The 19,253-nt window shown below is 38.7% G+C and overlaps 1 protein-coding gene across 3 annotated transcripts in view; it reads left to right on the forward strand.

Annotated features, from left to right (window-relative positions):
• The first annotated feature begins 2,862 nt into the window (after positions 1-2,862).
• The window catches only part of LNX2 (ligand of numb-protein X 2), a 50,057-nt gene continuing 33,666 nt past the window's right edge, over positions 2,863-19,253 (forward strand). Inside the window, exon 1 of one of the 3 annotated variants that reach the window (XM_027903045.1) lies at positions 2,863-2,945. The gene's annotated coding sequence lies outside the window, so the exon portion shown is untranslated. Of the gene's footprint in view, positions 2,946-2,966; positions 2,987-13,725; positions 13,775-19,253 lie in introns of those variants that run through there. The other 2 variants (XM_027903044.1, XM_027903046.1) reach the window with 2 other exon arrangements.

Consider the following 19,253-nt stretch of genomic DNA (forward strand, 5'->3'; position numbering starts at 1 on the left):
ACAATGGAAAGTGGTGCATGTTAATGGAGAACCCACATGTGTCTGGGCAAAAAGGAGGAATCCAGTAGCTGCAGAAAAGCAAAGTGGGATCAGGTTTTGGATCTGGTTGCCTGGAGTGGTGTAAAGCTGTCTGATATTATTCGGCAGAGTGGGGAAAACTGAGCGACAAGCTTCCTACTTCTCTATTATACATTCCTTGCAGTGGGAGTGATTTTGTAGTGTGATGTAGACTCTGTTCCCGAGCCCCCGACATCACACTGCCACTGCATGTTCCCATGACCTTGTCTGAAGAGGTTGCACAAGCCCAGTGGAAGATGTCGGGATGCCAGTGTTGTGCATTCCCAGGGGCTGGCTGGTTAGAAAACAATTTGAAATAAGCACAGTTTATTATTGGGTTCAAGGCAGTGTTCTTTTATGCTGGCACTCTTGCAGTTGTACTCATTGTGTAGATTTTTATTTTCTTTGCGTGCAATTTTTGCTTGAATCCAAGTTCTCCACCACAGAGAACCTCTCTTAATGCAGGCTGTTTTCAAAAATTTTGGTCCTGAAAGGCAGAGAATATCAGTGATGCAGGATTTTAAGCTTTTACCTTCCTGTGGCTTTTTTTGTTCTTCAGATTGGTTCTAATCCTTGTTTCTGAGTTCATAGATGGGAAAAAGAAAGCCAGTGCAGCAGAGGTTTTTGGTACAACAGAAGCAAATTGAAATTCAAGCAAAGCTAATGGAGGCTAACTTGTGTACTGAAACCAGTTTGTGGGAAGTGATTTTTCGTAGTAGCAGTCTTGTGCTTGGACAAGCTGTCGTGTTCTGCCACAGGAATGTTGTGTTTGATTTGAAGGGACCAACCATGCGGTTTGTTTTTTTCTGATAAAAAGCAACGTCTCAGAATCCATCCTGGTGCGTTGTGATTTTTCTGGCTATCAAGTTTTGGTTGGTTTTCCTGAACAAAGTCTTAATTTAAAAACAAAACAAAACCAAAAACAACAACAACGACAACTTAGCTGATATCAGTGAGCCACCTTTGTTGATGCATTTTACTTCATCATACTCTGAATATGCTTTTGTCTGCATGCCGCATAGTCCCCAGATGAAAGGAGCTGTATCATACTCTTAGAACAGAGCCTATAGGAGTATACCCATGTCATCCAAGTCATGCCTCTTATTGACATCACTACTTGCAAAAACTAAACAATAAGAAAACCTGTAACCCTTACAAGGCTCTTAAGCTAACCACATTTTTAATTCAACATAGTTGTTTTTTTCCACTGCCTTCAGTAATGACCTGGGCAGAACAGCACCGTCCAAGTCCATCCTATAGCTGGGTAGCCTACATCTAGAGCAAGTCACATTTCAAGGAGGATGCTGGAGGTGTTCATTTTTGTATGTGCCTCATGGATAATGCAATGAATATCAGCAGTAGATTAAATCCTTAAATATGGGCTGTTAATTTGCCTCTATGCATTTGGAGGTTAAAAGTTACAGAAAAAAAAAAAAAAAAAAAACACAACAAAACCACAAACCAGAAAAAAATATTGCCTCTTCATGCAGAAGAGGATTGCTTATTGTTACCTTCAAGTTCTTACATTATATACCAACAGTCCACCCTTCTTTGTCTTCTTGCCTCTTCTTATTGGTTCTGTTCCCCTGCCATATATAATTTTCTCCCCCTCTTTTTTTTTTTTTTTTTTTAAATCAAATTGTTTAGCATTTGTTTATAACCAGAGTGAAATAGCTGTAAGTGAAAGCTGATCGATGCATCACAAGACCGCATAGATCCTAATGTGTTGTGTAATCGTTCTGGTCATGTTCAGAGAGTTTGCTGTAATCCCCATTCCGGTTGTAGAGCTCTAACTACCCTCGACACAGTATGTGTGCACCACAGCTGTCATCCAGACCCACAGTGCTCCCCTGGGCTGCCTCAACTGTGAACTGTAGTAACTTTTTTTTTTTTTAACTTCTAAAAAACCATTTTTCAATGAAGCTTCGGGAACAGGTTGATGAGGATTTCCTTCTGTCTGGCCTCTTTTTCCTGTTTTTATGTCTTGTTTGCTCAGGAAGGGTTTTCTCATCCATGTATTGTTACTGACAGAAGCTAATGGAGGCTCAGGCAGTGAATTAGTAAAATAATTCTGTCCTGCATTTATGTTAATTAAAAATTAGTACAAGTCAATTCCTGGACTGGTTTTGCAATTAGTGCATTGCTAATCTGTCACTGCTGCTTCTAATGAAGATTGAAGGTGTAAAAATCACAGGGTTTCCTGCCTAATATTAAACCAGTGCTGAATGCCTTCAGATTTTAGATTTGCTTCTTAACTATTTTAATTCCTTTTAAATGTTAAAGGTAAAGCTAATCTTGATTATGATAAAAGTATGGGTATTTTTGTTTACTTGTGAATCTGTCATGCATTTCATGCAAATGTCTTAAAAAGGCATATAAGTTAGATCTGTTCGTACACATTACAAAGCTTCATAAGAATTCAGTGACAACCACCAAATGTATTTCTTTTTGAAATCACCAGTAAAAAAAGGTATCTGTCTACTTCATCTGGCAAAATAACCACTCTCCATTCTTGTTACCTGGGGGATGGCTCAGCATGTCTGTTTGCTCTAGATACTTTTATATTCTGTAGCTGGAAGTGACATGAGCTGAATTGGTCTTCACCCCTCGTACAGCAGCAAATATACCTGTCGTGATGTATTTTATACAGTGTTGGAATGATCCTGTATAAATAATACTTATGGGTTTAGTTGTGTGGAGCATTTTTTCCCCCCTTTGAAATCCATTTTGACTGGTACCTGCTGACTTATCTATTGACTGTGGCTCTCCTGCTTTTTGCAGGGAAAATAACTTTGCAGTGAAGCAAAAGTGAAGGTGATTCAGTGGTGGTGAAAAGGAGAATCAGCAGCACATCTTGTCTGAGCACTTGACCTGAGTTGTCTTGCCATGTAAGCAGAAAAAGAGAATCTATGGGAAAATTAACACTAAAGTGAGTGGTAACGCAGAATTTTGGGTTACTGGAGTGTGAAATGAAACTGTTAGCGATCCTTTCTTCTGCAGTAAAGGATATGTGCCATTGACTAGAGAAATGCTGTAGAAATGTAATGCTTTCCTAAGTTATCTTTTGAAAAGTTTGAAAAACTGCGAAGCCAGGAAATGTTCATAACTAAGTGCTGTGCCACTATGAAGTGCAAGATACCTAATCAAGAACTTTTGGGTGCAGCTTTACATGTTACCTCCTACATATGATCAGAACCATATGGATTTCACAACAGCTGTCTTTTAAGTAAGTCTCAAGTTTAGTGAAGGCAACTTAATTCACACAGTAATATTAACTTTGTGCTGAGGTTTATTTCTTTTTGACTCACAGTGTCAAAGAGGAAAGTGTTCTGTTTTAGCTGCAATACTGCTTTTGACGATAAAGATGTTTTGTTTTAAGGTGTCACTATAGGTGAGGCCATGTATACCTGAAAACCTGCTAAGCAAGTTAAGTTGAAATGCAGGAGAGAAGGGACTTCACTTGAATGCACCCACGTGTGTTAGGAGCAGTTACTATCCTGTATGTTCTATTTTTCAGATGATGTATCGCATGCTGAGTCTTACTTAGCCATCCCTATAGCTTGGCTGCAGTGGTGACTCCATGGGGTCCTTTGTGGGCATGAGAGTCCTTTTGCCGGCTCCTGCTTCCAGGGAAGTCACTCAATTCACCACATCTATGATGATAGGGTTATAGTAAAGGATCCCTTGTGACCTTTCTTTGCTAGGGCTGCTTGTATGGGTCTGGTTAACATTCTGCTCATCATTGAACTTACTTTACAAATATTTGTGTATATATAAAATTAATTTCTCTATATAAAGAAATAAAATGGCATAGAAAGGGGAAAAAACACCCCTGTACTTACTATTTTCTTTCAACAATTCTCTCTTTTATTTCTTTTCAGACCTTAACTTAGAACTACTTCCAAATTTATTTCTAACATCTAAGCTTTTTTATGGAAGAATGAAGCAGAAGTACAGTAGTAAAAGACATAGAAATCTGATCCCGTATTTTTTTACCAATTTAATTATTGTTCAGTTCTGTAGTTTTTACCTTTTTAATTGTGAAGTAACTTTATTCCTCTAGTGCTGGAAGCAGTTACAGCAGTGAGGAGCTTCAGTAATGTGTTGTTTAAATGAAAGATCTGTACAGATATTATGAATTATCAACACTCATTATAGAAAAATCATGAACAGTTTATGGGTTTCATTGAGGGGATTTTTATCTGAATCGCCATGCCAAAAGTTTGGAACACAGTAAATGTGTGATGGAAAAGTAGTAACTTCTATAAGATAAACAGTTACTTTCTTGATTTTCCAGCTGATAAGTAAAATATATAAAAAGACATCATCCAGAGACATTGAAACATATGATAGCAAAAGCATAGTCCACAGGCTGTTCTGTCTTTATTTAATAATAAACTTACTCAAATTTTTGACATAAAATAGGCCTGCTTCTCTAATTTGAAATAAAATGGATGCAATTAAAGATGTGGAATAACCTGTCATTTAATCAGATATTAAAATTGTATGAAAACATATTTAAAAATTTAATTTTAATATATTGATAACAGTCTTTACTAGAAAAAGTGCTTTGGTTTTACATGAATTGACAAGGATTAGGATTTAATAGTTAATTGATTACTGTTTTCTGTTTGGGGGGGGGGAGGGGGGAATATTTTCCCCAAAGATTTTGCTTTTAATGCTACCATCTTTCTTCCCAGATGTTCTCAAATACATTCTGCATTGTTTTAAAACAACTCTAATCTTTAATACGATTATCTATAAACTTCCTTTGTTTACTAAGGGATTTTTTCAGATTATCAAATCATTTTGTATACAAATCCTCCTTTTCTTGCTGCATACCGTAACTCTCAGTTGCATGCCTGAGGCAGTGCCCCAAGTGAAACCAACTGACATCAATTATTGATGATTACTTTCTGCCCGCTGGGAGGTGAAATCGAGTCTCCAGTCTCAATTCAGGATTCATTTCAAACGGAGGGTAATGAGAGCAGGTGCAGGGAGACTCTGGAGTGTGTGCACTGATTTGCAGCATAAGCATAGGCACAATGCTTATGAGTATGTGGGATTGAGAAGAGAAAATGGTTGGAGCCAAAGTTGTCATGTAGTTTTAAAGAATTTGTTCAGTAGTTTCCTAGCACCCACACATCAAAATGAGAGAAGCTGTCGTGTCTCACTGTGGTGGTATTTCAGTGCAGCAGGGCACGGGATAGCACTTAAAAGGAGGGGTGAGCCCCTCTGTCCCAGTTCTTCATCCCACCTGAATATGTCTCGATCTGCTTCACTTTGACTCCATCAGTCTTCATAAGCTGAAACTCCTCCTTATTTCTCATGCACCAGTAACTGTCTTTCACTGGGGTTTCCTAAGTGTGAGATCAAGCAACCTGACAGTGGAAATGTGCTTACGCATCCCTCATGTACTCCCTTTTGTGTCCTTCCTTTGCATGGGATCGGGCTGCTGGGGGAGAAAAAAGCTGCTGAACAGAAACCAGCAACTGTGTTAAAACATAAGGTCAAAAGACTTGGGGAAAACTGGAAGGCAGTGGGTAAGCTAAAACGTAGCATTTCCTAATTTTGTAAATTAGCTTGCAGCCTGAGTCATCATGTTTTAACATTGCTACATGTAATTTTTGCAGTGTCTTTTTAATGCAACAGTTGTAGCAACTTCATTGTTAGTAAAATCCTTATTGCTTATGAGGTTTGGAAGGAGCTGGCAATACTGCCTGAACTATAAGACAGCTTAGAGATAGGGGAAATCTTTATTATCCTTTAGGGGAAAATTAATCTGTTTGGGTTTTTTCTGGAGGACAAAATAATGAGTGAGGATTTGGGTCCAGCCAGGTTTCACCCACTGCAAATTCTTTTTAATGCTGGCAACCTCTCATGAGCCTACCTGCCTGGGTTTCCCAGCAAAACATTCACTCTTGGGTGTTTTTTTGGTAAGCTGTCTTTAGACTTGCTAAAAAAACAGAAAAAAGAAGGGGCAGATACATTTTTTTTCCAGAACCCAATGTGGGATTTCTTGGGACAGAGCAAGTTGTGCAGGCACATGAGAATTTTTCGTGTTTGAAATTGTCAGAATCTGTTGTAAGGAAAAAGGTCAGATGTGAATACAGGAGTGTGATGTTTCCTCCTCAGGACTGCCCCTTCATCCTCTGAATTCAGTTCTAACACCAAATGTCATAGGGAGGAGTGAGAAGTAAGCAAAAGAGGATGCATCTTCGAAGGACAAATCAGTGCGGTGAGAGCTTCCCTGGTTGTCAAAAGCCTGAGTAAGCAGGTGGGGCTGGCAGCATGCCCTGAAGGTTAATGCGTCGGTCACCAAGCTGGAGGGGGAGGCAAAGCCCTCCCTTCTGCTGGGATTCTCAAGAAAGATGCCCTGAGAAGGCTTCTGGCTACTGGCTCTCATGTCACCTTGGGTGCCGGGAGAAAGAAATGGTAGCTAGGACTGAAAAAATGCGGGGCTAAAAAATAACAGCCAAAAAAACAATGTATATAGTATCGGTGTAATTTATAACCACGTTGGTTTCTTTGGTGGGCTCCAAGCAGCAGCAGGGCCAGTGTTTCCTTTCTTTGCAGCTGAGCTGCCTCGGCGGGCTCAGAGGCTGCGATCCACCCTCCCAACCACCCCAACTGCCTGCCACACTAGCTGGGCTTTTATAGTGCCTCTGAGGCTATTCCTGGATGTCAGGTCTACACTGGAGAAATACTGCCAAATTTTTTTTAGCGCTAATGCAGGAGAGGTCTAGCTAAGCACAGAGACAGTGATATTGTTAATTTTCCAGGCTGTTGCTATCTTACTCTCAGCCGTCCCTAGACAGCCTCACCATTTTATGTTTCCTCTCTCATGGTGTGAGCCAGGATGTCATAATATCCAAAATCAAATGTACCAGAAAATATAATAAATTAGAGTCGGGCTAGCAGAGTAATTGAAGAATAAACTGAGTTTTAAACAACACAGGATTGTGTTATGAACTGATTGCTATGCACAAAATGCACCAGAGGAGTGTGACTTCACGTAGATTTACTATTGATGGCAGCATTTCCTAGATTGCTACTGGTAGTAAAGAAATGAAAACGGTGTGAACTTTTGAGTTAGTACCACAACATAATATTGCAGTGGAGAAGTACCATTCTAGTTACACAGCAAAGTAATTCCAGAAGAGAAAATTTCTCGGTGCTTTATTTATTTATTTATTTATTTAAGAGGTTTACATGAATTTAGCAATTCTTGAGCTTATAAAAGTCACAAAGGGAGTGCAGGCCTTGGCATGGAAAGAACTAAATTCTCCCTCGACTTTTAATGTAATCCTTCTGTGAGAAATTACTTAGGAAATGTAGCAGTAGAGTGGATTCCTCTCAATTCATAAAATTGAGTTGAAGGACTTTTAGTGTCATTAAGGAATTTTAAGGTTGTTTGCCAGTACAGTTTTATGGCAGATAGACTGCATATTTTTCTTTGAATAAATTTTCCAGGTTTTTTATTTCATTCAAAGCAGATAATATACATACATAAGACATTTTAAAAGTAATGCTCTAGTTGTCGTGCTGGTAGAGATGTAGGGACACGGCATAAGAAGGACTGGATTTGTGAGCTACAAGTTACTTCAGCTGAGCCCTGGAAGCTGAGCATCCTTGTCCTCCTGGTCTCTTGAAATGTGAAATGCGATAGTGCTAGTGAAAGCTACCCTGGAGATGGCTCATACAACTGGAAGCCATGGAAAAGCCCGTGGAAATGCAAGCAATCAGTAGCAGGTACTTGCTAAAAGATGACAAATGTTGTTTGAGCTGCTGGGTTGAAGAATCTGTGTGGGTTGTATGAAAGTGGGTCCTGTGCAGAGGCTGACCTGTCTTTGTTAAAGTAGTCAAACTGTTTATATGCAGAGAAACCTGAAAACCACTTTGGGCAATACCTTATTTTCTAATCTCTCTAATTTTGAGAATGCAAAGTCAATTTTGTAAGGATGAGATTTTTGGCGACAGTAATTCAAGCTCAAGGCAAGACTCTGCCACTTCCAAAATTATGTTGTGTGGTGGAAGCAAATGGAAGGGCTGTTCAATGGGAGAAGTCAAACATAAGCCTTTGGTGACAGGGAGGGCAGGAACAGAAAAGAGCAATATTGCTGCACTGAAAGAATATAATTTTGTAGCAACAAGCAGTATTATTTAATTGAGTGTTTTTAAGTTTAAAGGTTTAAGTTGTATTTAAACATGAAACGGTATTGTCTATTTTCATTATTCTTGTAAAATTTAAATAAAGTTCTCTACCAGGAATGGTAATGAAATACATTTGATTTTTGAACTAATTTTACTAAATAGTGAGAAAAGGTAGTTATTGTGAGATAAATACTTGAATATAAACAGTAAGCTTTAGCATTATTAAACTAATTCAAAGTGCTGTTAAATCCCTTGATTTAAATTACTTCACTGTGCCATGACCTAGTGGAATTAGAAATTAATCTGGAAGATGCAATTAATAAACTACTTATATCCCCCATGTAATACTTAAAATTAATTGTTTTTCTGTATGTATTTTGATCAGTTAATAACTTATCTCCTCACACCTATCCTGCATCTCTGTAGAAGTGGGCTGAGGGATCACCGAGAGGCAGGAGGGAGGACGGCCAGCTACTTCGTGTCCCTCCAGGCTGCCAGGGGAGAGAGAGAGTGTCATAAGCTGCAAACATCCTTGGCTCTGACTCTTCAAACTTGTGTAGCAGAGAACTTGGGAGAATGCTGTTATAAAGGGAAAAATAATCTTCCTAGCAGTAGGGGGGGAAATAGGCAGCATTAAACCCACTCAAAAAGAAACAAGCAGTACAGGAATTCAAATAGGGAGGTTTTTGAGGAAAGTAATCTTCAAGTTCTGATATTTCTGCTTACTTCAACAGTAAGTTCTGACATTTTGTAAAAAATTCAGAGCTCTCCTGTGCTAGTGCTCCTGTTTCTTTCCCTCTGCCCTGCATCCCAGGTGACTTTTGGTGAATTACAAAACACTATTTTGTCTTTGAGAGCTTTCCCCAGTGGAGCACACTTGTAACAAGAATTTTTTTCTAGCTGTGGTCAATCTCTTTTGTAGTGTTTCTTACCTAGTTAACTTAGCACATGAAATCTGTGTACTGTGGATTGACTCTTAGTGCAGGTAAGACCACTTGAGAAACTTTGAGTGCAGTTGTTAGGGAGGAATATGATGGGTAAATGGAGTTCTTGCTGAGAGTTGTGCAGCCTGATTTTCTTTCAAAATATATTTGGGTCATGGAAGAAGATAAGAATTTCTGATAAAGTTTATTGCAATAATAAATGATAAAAACAAGTCAGTTTGTTTGGGAAGCTGCAGACGAATGATATATTACAATTTAAGCAATATATTTTCTATAACATTTAGAAGCAGAAAATGTAAGCCATTTTCACAGGGTAAGTGCATCCTGGAAACACACAGCAGTTGTAATGATTAACTGTAGGAAAACAGCTCCATGTTCAATCCTGCAGTAAGGTGCCTAAGAGTCCTTTGAGGAAGGTCACTGAAGGGAGTATTAACAAGGAACCCAAAGGTGTTGTAGCTGGGATGTGGGGCACAGGTGGTACTTGGGACCTGCTGGTTTCTGATGTGAATGCACATGCTAACACATGAAAGCTGTAAAGACCTGAGAAAACCCAAGAAGTTTACAAAAAAAAAAATTAGCGGCAGGTTTATGATATTTATTCAAGAGCTCTTTTTTCCTTGTCTAATTGGTAAGTAAACCACAGTGCATGGTGCACAAAAGTAATGGGAGGTTTCATCATTTTATAAAGATGTTTACATAACTGGTGGCATCGCTGACAGGCAACTAATACAGCTGGGTATGTCTGGTAATGGTTTGCTACAGACTGAATAAATATCATAAACACCTAATGTTGGGGATCCCTCAAGAGCAGTAAACATGACTAGTTAATACCACTAGGTAGAGATTTCACTGTTGGATGCAGAATTGCAGAAACGTGTATTTAATGTGTGCACACAAACTAATCATTTCAGCAAGGTACATTGTATAGTGATGCTATTGGGATCAGCACTTGATCATACAATTGCTGTTAAGGAATGCTTTTCTTGTAGTAGGTGGGCAGGGAGCCAGCGTTATGTAAAGTTAATAATGTCATTCCCCAGCTGCTAATAGGGGGGACAGGTGGGATGAGAGATCCTGAGGCCAATGCACAAGGTAGCCAGATGCATCCTTGTATGCCCTACTGCTGTGGTGTTGCACTGCTGAGGATCATTTTATGGTATGTTGTTGAATCCTGTAAGGAAAGCCTTGTAGTCTGGCAATCAGCTTTGTAGTAGAAACTTTAATGCTTGAAGAATCTCTTCAGTGTGTTATTTTAAATTATGTATGCCCCAAAGCAAGTATAAATCATAGAATCGTAGAACACCAGGTTGGGACGGACCTCAAGGATCATCTGGTCCAACCTTTCTTGGCAAAAGTACAGCTAGACAAGATGGTCCAGCACCCTGTCCAGATGAATCTTTAAAGCGTCTAGCACTGGGGAATCCACCGCTTCCATGGGGAGATTATTCCAGTGGCTGATTGTGCCTCTTGTGCCCAGTCGGAATCTCCAAAAGGTGACTTGTACCCCTTGTCTTTTCTATGTGTCTCCATGTGAAATAGGATTCTCCACCATCTTTGTAGCCACTGTTTAAATACTGGAATATGGTGATAAGGTCTCCCTTAAGCCTTCTTTTATCAAGGCTCAGCAAACCCAGTTCTCTCAGCCTCTCCTCATACGGCAAACTTTTCACTTCTTTGATCATCTTCCCCCTCTCTGGACCCTCTCCAGCCTCTTCACATCTTTTTGGGATGCTTCTGGTGTGTCTGTTAGATAGGGAGATGAACAACTCATAAATTCAGATGTTGCTTTGTTTCATGTGCAGTTAAATAGACTTTGATGGTTGTAATGTTGCAACACAAAGGCATTTTGAGTTTTGTGAATGCAAGAAGGAATATTAATTCCCTTCAGCTTTATCCCTGACAAGTCCAATGGGAAAAAAAAAAAAAAAAAAAAAAAAAAAAAAAAAAAAAAAAAAAAAAAAAAAAAAAAAAAAAAAAAAAAAAACAAGAAAGAGCCTTTCACATATTTTGTTACGTTGTTTTCCTACTTTGGTAAGAGCTGCTTCTCTTCAGCCTTGATAAAGGATGTAGCAGCTGAAAAGAAGCTTTTCTCATGTGAAGAAAAAGAGTGAGAAATTGCAAAATGAGTTTAGAAGACAGTCAACAGAAATATTTCATAGGGCTTTCAGAGGATCCGTTTTTATGAAAGTGGGAGAACTACAGATACAAAGTCCATACGTGAGGCAATAGTTTGTTTTAAGTGGCATACTAGTAAAATTTTGGGGGTTTTTCCTCCCAACTCTTCCGCATTTCTGAAGAGGGCATGGAAAAAGAGGAGTTCATAATGGTTAAAACCTTTATGATTGTCAGTGACTTTGAGGTTCTTGGGTAAAGGCATTAAATAAGTAGAGTATACAGTGGCTGTATCATGGCCAGTATGTTGTTCTGTCACACCTTACAAAGTTAAAATGTCATGAGTTCAAAATATGTTTCCTCATATTTATGCACAACATAGAACAGCACAATTGCTCAGCTAAATAAACAGGACATTTTCCATTATAAGGTGCCATTACCTTTGTGCGTTCTTGTCATTTATGAAAGCAGTGGGTGGTTAATTAAATTGCTCCTTTGGACTCTTCTGGAGGCTGTGTATTAATTATATTTTAGTGGTGGTGTGCACATTTCTCAACTTTTTAATGAGGGTAAAAGTTGTTTACCTCTTCCTTCAGAAATAGATTTTTGGGTTTGGTGTTTGGGGGTTTTTTGAGGTTAGTATGATATGGGGTTTAGTGGTAGGTTTTCTTTCCCATAATAAATCATTATTCAACTGCTTATTGCAATCAGGGAGCATGTTTACTTGAAATGAAATCTTAAAATGTTACATTTCCTATTGCAAAGTGCTACTAAAACTGTAGAATCTGTGCATTAAACCCAGTGTTGTTGAAGGGAAGAGGTTGATCACTCAGGAGGAGAACATTCTTCCTTTAGCTGCTCAGATCTTTTGAAGATATGACTCCTGACGGCATTTTCGGGGCTCACACAGTGAGTTCTGGTTCAGCCTGTTGGCCGAGTGCTCAGGTCTTGGCTGTCCTCCTCTGCTTTCATAGCAGTAGAAACAGTGCTGGTGTTTGGGATTTCAGAGGGAGCTGTTTAACAGCAGGGCTGGTCTGGGGAACAGTTTTCATGTGCCAGAGTAAGGGTTACACCCCCTTCCTTTGCTGTGTGACATTTCACATGCTGTTCAGGCAGCTAAGATCCTCATGTTAAAAATTTTGGTATCTTAGCGAATGCCATTTCTAGGCATGACTTCATTTTGATTAATGACACATGCATGCTAAAGGAAGCTCATGTAGGTGTAGTATTGGTGTGCTGACAGAGGAATGCTGTAGCCAAGATAGGTTTATGTTGGTTCTCTATCTGAAATGGTTTATTGCAGGTGAATGTAAAAGCTCAAAGAAAATGCCCCCTAACCTAGCATAAATATCATTGACACTGTCATTTTAGTGCTGTTGAAAATGTGTCTAATAGAGCTGAAAAATTTCCAAGTGCTCTGTTTTTGAGATACCATCACAGGTTTTATCTAATGGGAAGGAGCAGAATTGGCCTAAGTTCTGACTGGACAATTTATTTAACTGTTCTAGTGGTCTCACCGGGGGTGATGTCTCTCATGTCTCATCTAGGCCATGCAGCTCTCCTATGAACCAGAAAGAAGGACATCAGTCCTCTTCATTATCCTGTTTGTTTATGACCATGCCAAGCCAAGAAAGTCAAGAAAAACAGTTTTGGTACTTTTTCATATGGGTAATTTACTTTCTAGTCATACTTTCTCAAGTGGAGAGTGGTATAAAGACCACCATGACATTTTCTGAAGCATCCACTGAGACCTCAAACTGAAAACCTTGCCACTGGAGCATACTTGTCTACTGCTGATTTACTGTGGTGTTTGTAAATCTGGATGGGGTTTTTTTCAGCCACTTCATGGAACTAAGTGAAGAAAGAGGATGGTCTCATGAGGGACATGGTGGTTATCACATTTAGGTGGCTGTAGACTCTCCTGTATGTTGTTTGTATTATGTCAAGTATAAGGGGAAAATAATATTAAAGTATCCAATTAGCAAGTGGTGTTATTGAAGTCCAGTATACTGGACTTTATAAATGCTGCTGTGAAAGATAGTAGTTTGTGAGTCTGCAGATATGCAGTGTATGTAGTACTCGAAAAGCCGTGAGCTTAGTTAATTTGAAAGAAAAACCGTACTCTTTTTTCTCCTCCTTTTTTAATTGACAAAAGTAGAGCAATTTCAGGATGTAAAACATGTTTTCTGCACTGAATATGCCTGCAGTATTGAGATACTGAATTATAAAACTACACAGAAATTGACATTTTTTCAGAAAGTATGTGCAGTTTTGAGAAGAGTTTCAAGATTTCACTTTCATTTTCTTTTTTCAAAAAAAACAGGATTTTCTTAACTAGAAGAGTGGAAGAAAGAAAAAGAATGTTATATAATCCAATTTGTTGTTTTTCTTGCAAACATTGTGTTCCTTTACGTAATATTTATAGCATACAGCACATGGAGAGCACGACAGAGACTTGAAACCTTCTGTATGCATTGTAAAGCCACAATATGCCTGGAGTTACTGTAAGTATTCCTGTGTGTGATGCCCACGCACACTCGCCGGGTGTGCTTACAAAACTGTGATGTGCTAGATGTAGTAGCAACGTTTCATTATGCATTCATGAGGAATTATGGGCGACATTTTAGCCTGCAGTTAATTTTAATATTAGGTTTAGGATTTGAAAAGGACACAGTGTAAGAGAGTACTTGCAGATCCTTTACTCTGGCTGCTGCTCTGGCTAGTGTTTCCTGAGCCACAGCTATTAGGACTTCACTCATATTCGTGTAAGGTTAGGTCATTAATTTACTGCTTTAAGTAAATCAAACCCCAAGAGCTGCTTGGTGATTATGAGAGGAACTGGTTCTGTTTTAATTACCCACTGGTGGATTAATTTGTGTACACCGACATGCCAACAACCTTTTTCCTTGAAGTTCTCTGTTGTGATGTGATGTGATATCCCCTCCTCCAGGAGGCCAACAATGTGTTCTTTTCCTTTATGTTGGGCACGTATGCTGTGCTGCCTTCTCACCTCCACTGGGATGGAAGGATAAGAAATATAGACCAAAAAGGTGAGGAAGGGAAGGACCTGTCATGCTTTATGTTGCAGGTTTTGTAACAGAACATGGGTGCCGGCTGCCAAGGAATTGTACCAGGGTGTTTCCGGGGCTCTGCTCTCGGCATTTTAAGGCTGCTTCTCTTGAGAGTCTGGGTGCTGGATGCTTAACTGCAGGTTAGATCCTGTGATGAGAACTACAAACAGGAAACAAAGGGATTGCTTTTGATTCAGCTTGTTTCAATTGCATAAGCTATTCAAACATGAAGTGTAAAGTGAGTCTCTCTTAAATTAGCTGGTTTGTGCTTTTCAGGTTGTTTTGTTTTGGTGGTTTTTTTTTTATTATTTTTTTAATTTTTTTTTATTTTGTGTTTGTGGTTTTGGTTTTTTTTTTTAGTTTCTCTTTTGGAGGGTTTTTCCTAAATTATATGTTGATTTTAGCAGGCGGATGCTTTTCAAAATGTTGTGGTCAGGAATCTAGATTTCACTTGTCTGAACACAAAGGCTCTTTATGGTGATTTGCATGTACATGTGTGAATTTTTAAAGATTAAAAAAATTATATCTTTGCGTGGTTGTAAAAATTCGAGTTTAAAAACACATTTCATGAATTACATGAGAGAACTTACATAGTGTCCTTGTAGTCAGAAGGTGAGAAAGAAGGAGTGAAATAAAATGCAACATTTATGCAGATACAAGCAGAGGTCAGCATATGTTCTGGCTGAAATTAAACCAGTGTCCTCCTTTCTCACAGCTATTTGTATTATTTATAATTGCATGAGATGTGTATTGAGAGGGTGGCTGGGAAATAAGCTCTTAAATGTGAAAGCTCTTTGGTCTCCTAGGATACATGTGGAGTATTGTTTGTACAGTTATCCATAAGGTTTTCCAACGGGCAACCTGAAACCTTGGTAAACTTCCAGGTAGCCATCATAACCACCTTGCAAAAAAACGTTGCTCGTTTTGCTGGGTGCTGTGCAGCACATGCAAAATTTAAGTAATAAAAATTGAAGATTTTTTTAAAATCAAAAGGGGATGATATACTCCTGAAAAACAGAATGAGAAACTGAAGATCATTCAGACTTTTGTTCCTTCTTTTTTAATTAAATCTGTTTGCTTTCAGGACTTGTTGGTGTGTAGGTATTTTGAAATAACTGCACTTAATATTTTCAGCTGGAAATGTTTAACCCAAAGAATATTTCGCATTTTGCTGTTTTTCCAGGATTTGAGGAGGGGAAAGGAGAGAGAAAGAAAATTGGGAGAGCAAGTGAGGCATCAGGTCTGGCTGTTAGGAGGCTTTTTAGTTGAAGATTAGAAATTGTTGGTGAGGTTCAGTGGTTCTGTTGGTGTATTTTCTTACCTTAAGCATACTGTATATTAATGTTTACAGTAGTTATTTGGGATGTGGTTTTATAGCTAGTTCATTGCATGTTCTGGCTCCCAGTTTTTTGCTACTGGAAATCTCTCAGCTAGAGTATGTCCTCGGTTGCATTTGCAAGTCTGAAGGGAGTCTGGAGGGCAGTGGAAAACTCGGGTCTCCGTCCAACCATTGCCTCAGCAGATGTGCTGTTCTCCAAATCCAGCATCCAGAAAAAAAACACCCTCAATGGATATGGGAAAGGTACGGTGATTTATTTTCATGTACTCAGTGGAACAAAACCCCAAGACTCTTTATGAACCCTTTCTGATTCATGCTCCATTTAGTAGTAAGGATTCGCTAAAGCAATACAATATACTCTAATAGCAAAATAAGCATCAGTTCAGAATTTAACTTTATTGAAACCTAATGTTCAGTTAAACTGGTCCATGTGGACAAGCAGTAAATCTGATTTCCTATATTTCTAGTCTTGAAGTTTACAAAGGGAAATTATGCAAATTACTCCCTTTAGCCAAAGTATGCCGTATTATTGCAGAAGCCTTCTAGTTTAACTTCTCAGTTCCATGAAAGGTTTTACCTTTTCCATCTTAAAATTCTTCAGCTGTTAGGGCCTTTTCATGACTCCGTCCTCCCTGTGTCTTTTATTTATAGTCACTCAACACAGGGAGGCAGACTAGTTGCCTGGGATATTTTTTGTTTCTATGTTCTCATCCCATATGACTGATATTAAGAGACTGTGTTGCTTGTAGTTGAGTTGTTGCTTTTAAAGTAAGGTATCTCCTTTGAATGAGACTCTCATCATGTTCTTGTCTGCGCTTCTGGTTTTCAGATTGCACATGAAGTACAGGATAAAGGCTTTTAATTACCCTGTCTGTCCCCCTCTTGGTTCATTAAATTGAAATTATTATCTTTTTAACTCTCAAAATCAGTGAAAACTAATGCTTTTTTTTTATTGCAGTATTAAACAGTTCTTTATAGAAGCATAAAAAGTTGGTTTTCTGACACAAGTGTCTGTGTCTAGCTGAAAACTGGTAACTGTAGAGCAGACTGTTTTTTGTGGGGTTAATACAGAAGGGACCCTTCTCAGTATTAAGTATACACTTCTTTTCTGGGTATTCCTTAGCTTTTTAGCGACTTTGCCAAATGAAGATGACTTGTGGCATTGTCTTTAAACCCACTAAGCCTTGTTCCTGTGAGCCACTAGATTGCTCTAAACTTGATATTAAGTTTGAGCTGCTTCTTACAGGATCTGGATTTTACAAACAGTGAGTTTGCAGGTGAACTTCTGAGTATTTTCTTGAATCCCTGTTGCTGATAGGAGCATAGAAGCTTGGAAGTATGCTATTTCCAAATACTGCATTGCATGGAGCTAACCTGGCCTTTCCAACACAGCTGCTACTGCTTCTGTACAAAGGGGTAGGCAGGTGTCTACAGCAGCACTGGTGTTTGTGCGGCATTTCTGGCATCTCGTAGTCTTTTTGCTCAGCACTGCACCCTTTTTTTGTGAAAAAGAAAAATATCCCGTGGGAATGTGAGTCCTTATCTTGGAGAAACCATAATACTTTGGGTTCATTTGCACAGCTCCCAGCGCAGCAGAATTGTTGTCTGTGATGGTTTCTGGCTCTCAGACAATATGGCAATTAAAAAAAAAAAAAAATTATAAAGTTTGAAAAATGTTTCATCTAAGTATCTGGCATAAAACATGTGAAAGTGTTTAGCATGGATTGGGAATAAAAGAAGAAGTGCAGAAATAAAAGAGAAATCTAATTTTTTATGTTTATGAACCTAACCTAACTTGTTGAGAAGTGCTTTGTTTGGGAAAATTGGTATTGAGGTTAAGGAGTGCAAAGAAGATGGGTACTCCAGAGGGTGAGTCGTCTGCCTCTTAAAGACCTCTTTCCAAAATCACTGCTAATGAAGTACTATCCTTCAAAGCAAGTCTGTTATTTTAAAAGCTAGCTCTTAGGGGTTGAATGCATAGAATAAATGAGGAAGTGAAAAGTGTATCATCCCCCACAGAATCTCAAATGCAAAATTGCAGCATGTTGAAAAGAGATTGGACAGGGAGGAGGAGGAGGAAAAGGCTGGCTCCTTCCCAAGTTAGCATGCCTCTGCTGGCCTCTGTTGCTGCAACCATTTTGACCACAGATCCAGAAGAGTGGTGCCTAAAGTTAGGAATCTGAACGGCCTACCTGGTTGGGCTCTTTAGCGCATCGCTCCTTTCCCACTCTCTTCCCAAAATGTGGTGAATCAGAATTGCCTAGTGACGTGAGTAAATGTCTTGTATGTGTTTTGCAAATTTATGATTAAGTATCTAAGAACTGAAAGGCATTTCTCTTTCATAATTCTAGGCCTTTTTTTTTTTTTTTTTTTAACAACTCCATTTTTGTTCACTAGAGGAGCATAGCAGTTGGGAGCCCTGATCCCTCCCACCCTTGCAAACTTCTGAGCTTTGCCCTTGTTTCCTTGTAGCCTTCTGTGAGGACTTAACTCTCTTTTATTGAACAATTTTATTCTAGTTTATTTCTTGACTTATTACTCTTGAAATATATTATCTTTTATATATAATTTCTGCATATAGCTACCAGTTTGATGTTTTACGTAGGTGCTGCCACTTACTTGTCCTTGGTGTCATTTTTTTTTTCCTTTGATTTTATTTTAATTTGTACTACTCACTTAGAAAGTCATGGTTTTCATTTGCCTGCCTTCGTTTAGGAATGTTATTTTTTTCTTATAACAAAGAGAACAAGACCATCAAGGAAAGTGGCCAGAAATGCTGTAACAGCAGTTCAGCTCTCCCTCCTCCACATTATTCATTCTGGAAGGGGGAGTTAGGAGATTGCTGCTTAATATTTAGCCCCTGTCACTCATGTGAGAATACATACCAGGACCTCTTGGCCTGCTGTGTGTGTGCTGCTGTGCATCTTTGCCAACATTTTCACTTGAATCTTGAAGGACTGTTTTCCAACAGTATTCCCACTGAAGTAGTTTCTTTCTGAGAGCAGTAACAGGATTCAAAGGACACGCTGTAGCAGCCAAACTTTGCACCTCAGGCAGATAAATAGCTGCACTGTAAAAGCCTCCCTATGTAATAGGTGGCGAAATTCTATTTTTATATATATATGTGTGTCTGTGTGTATTTAACATGCAGTCAGACAAACTTACAGAGAAAGTATTTGAAATAAACAGCTGGCAAACTTGCTTAAGGGATAGAGAAGTATTTTAGGAAAAATATTTGGTTTTTTTTTCATTCAACAAATATTGTTTCCACTGTTTCTTGGTGGCTGTGTGATTAAAAGGGCTGAAGTGGAGAATGTATGATTCCTATAGTGGGACTAAAAACAAAAGCTGTCTTTGCTTCATATTGTTTGTCCCTGTCAAATATGTATAACCAGACTTGATTTTACATAGTCAACTCAACATCCACTTCCCTCTCTGAATCCTGGGGGCCCCAGATCAAGCACTAGTCTAGTGTGTATGTAAATATCTGTTTACATACAAAGTATTTAAATGGTTTTTATTTAAGATAATATTTGTAAATTTTAAGACTACAACTTCTAGATCTAACATGTT

The sequence above is a fragment of the Empidonax traillii genome, unplaced genomic scaffold (genome assembly GCF_003031625.1).
Source record: "Empidonax traillii isolate 1590-97213 ecotype Southwest subspecies unplaced genomic scaffold, ASM303162v1 scaffold926:size687835, whole genome shotgun sequence".
Taxonomy (NCBI): Eukaryota; Metazoa; Chordata; class Aves; order Passeriformes; family Tyrannidae; genus Empidonax; species Empidonax traillii.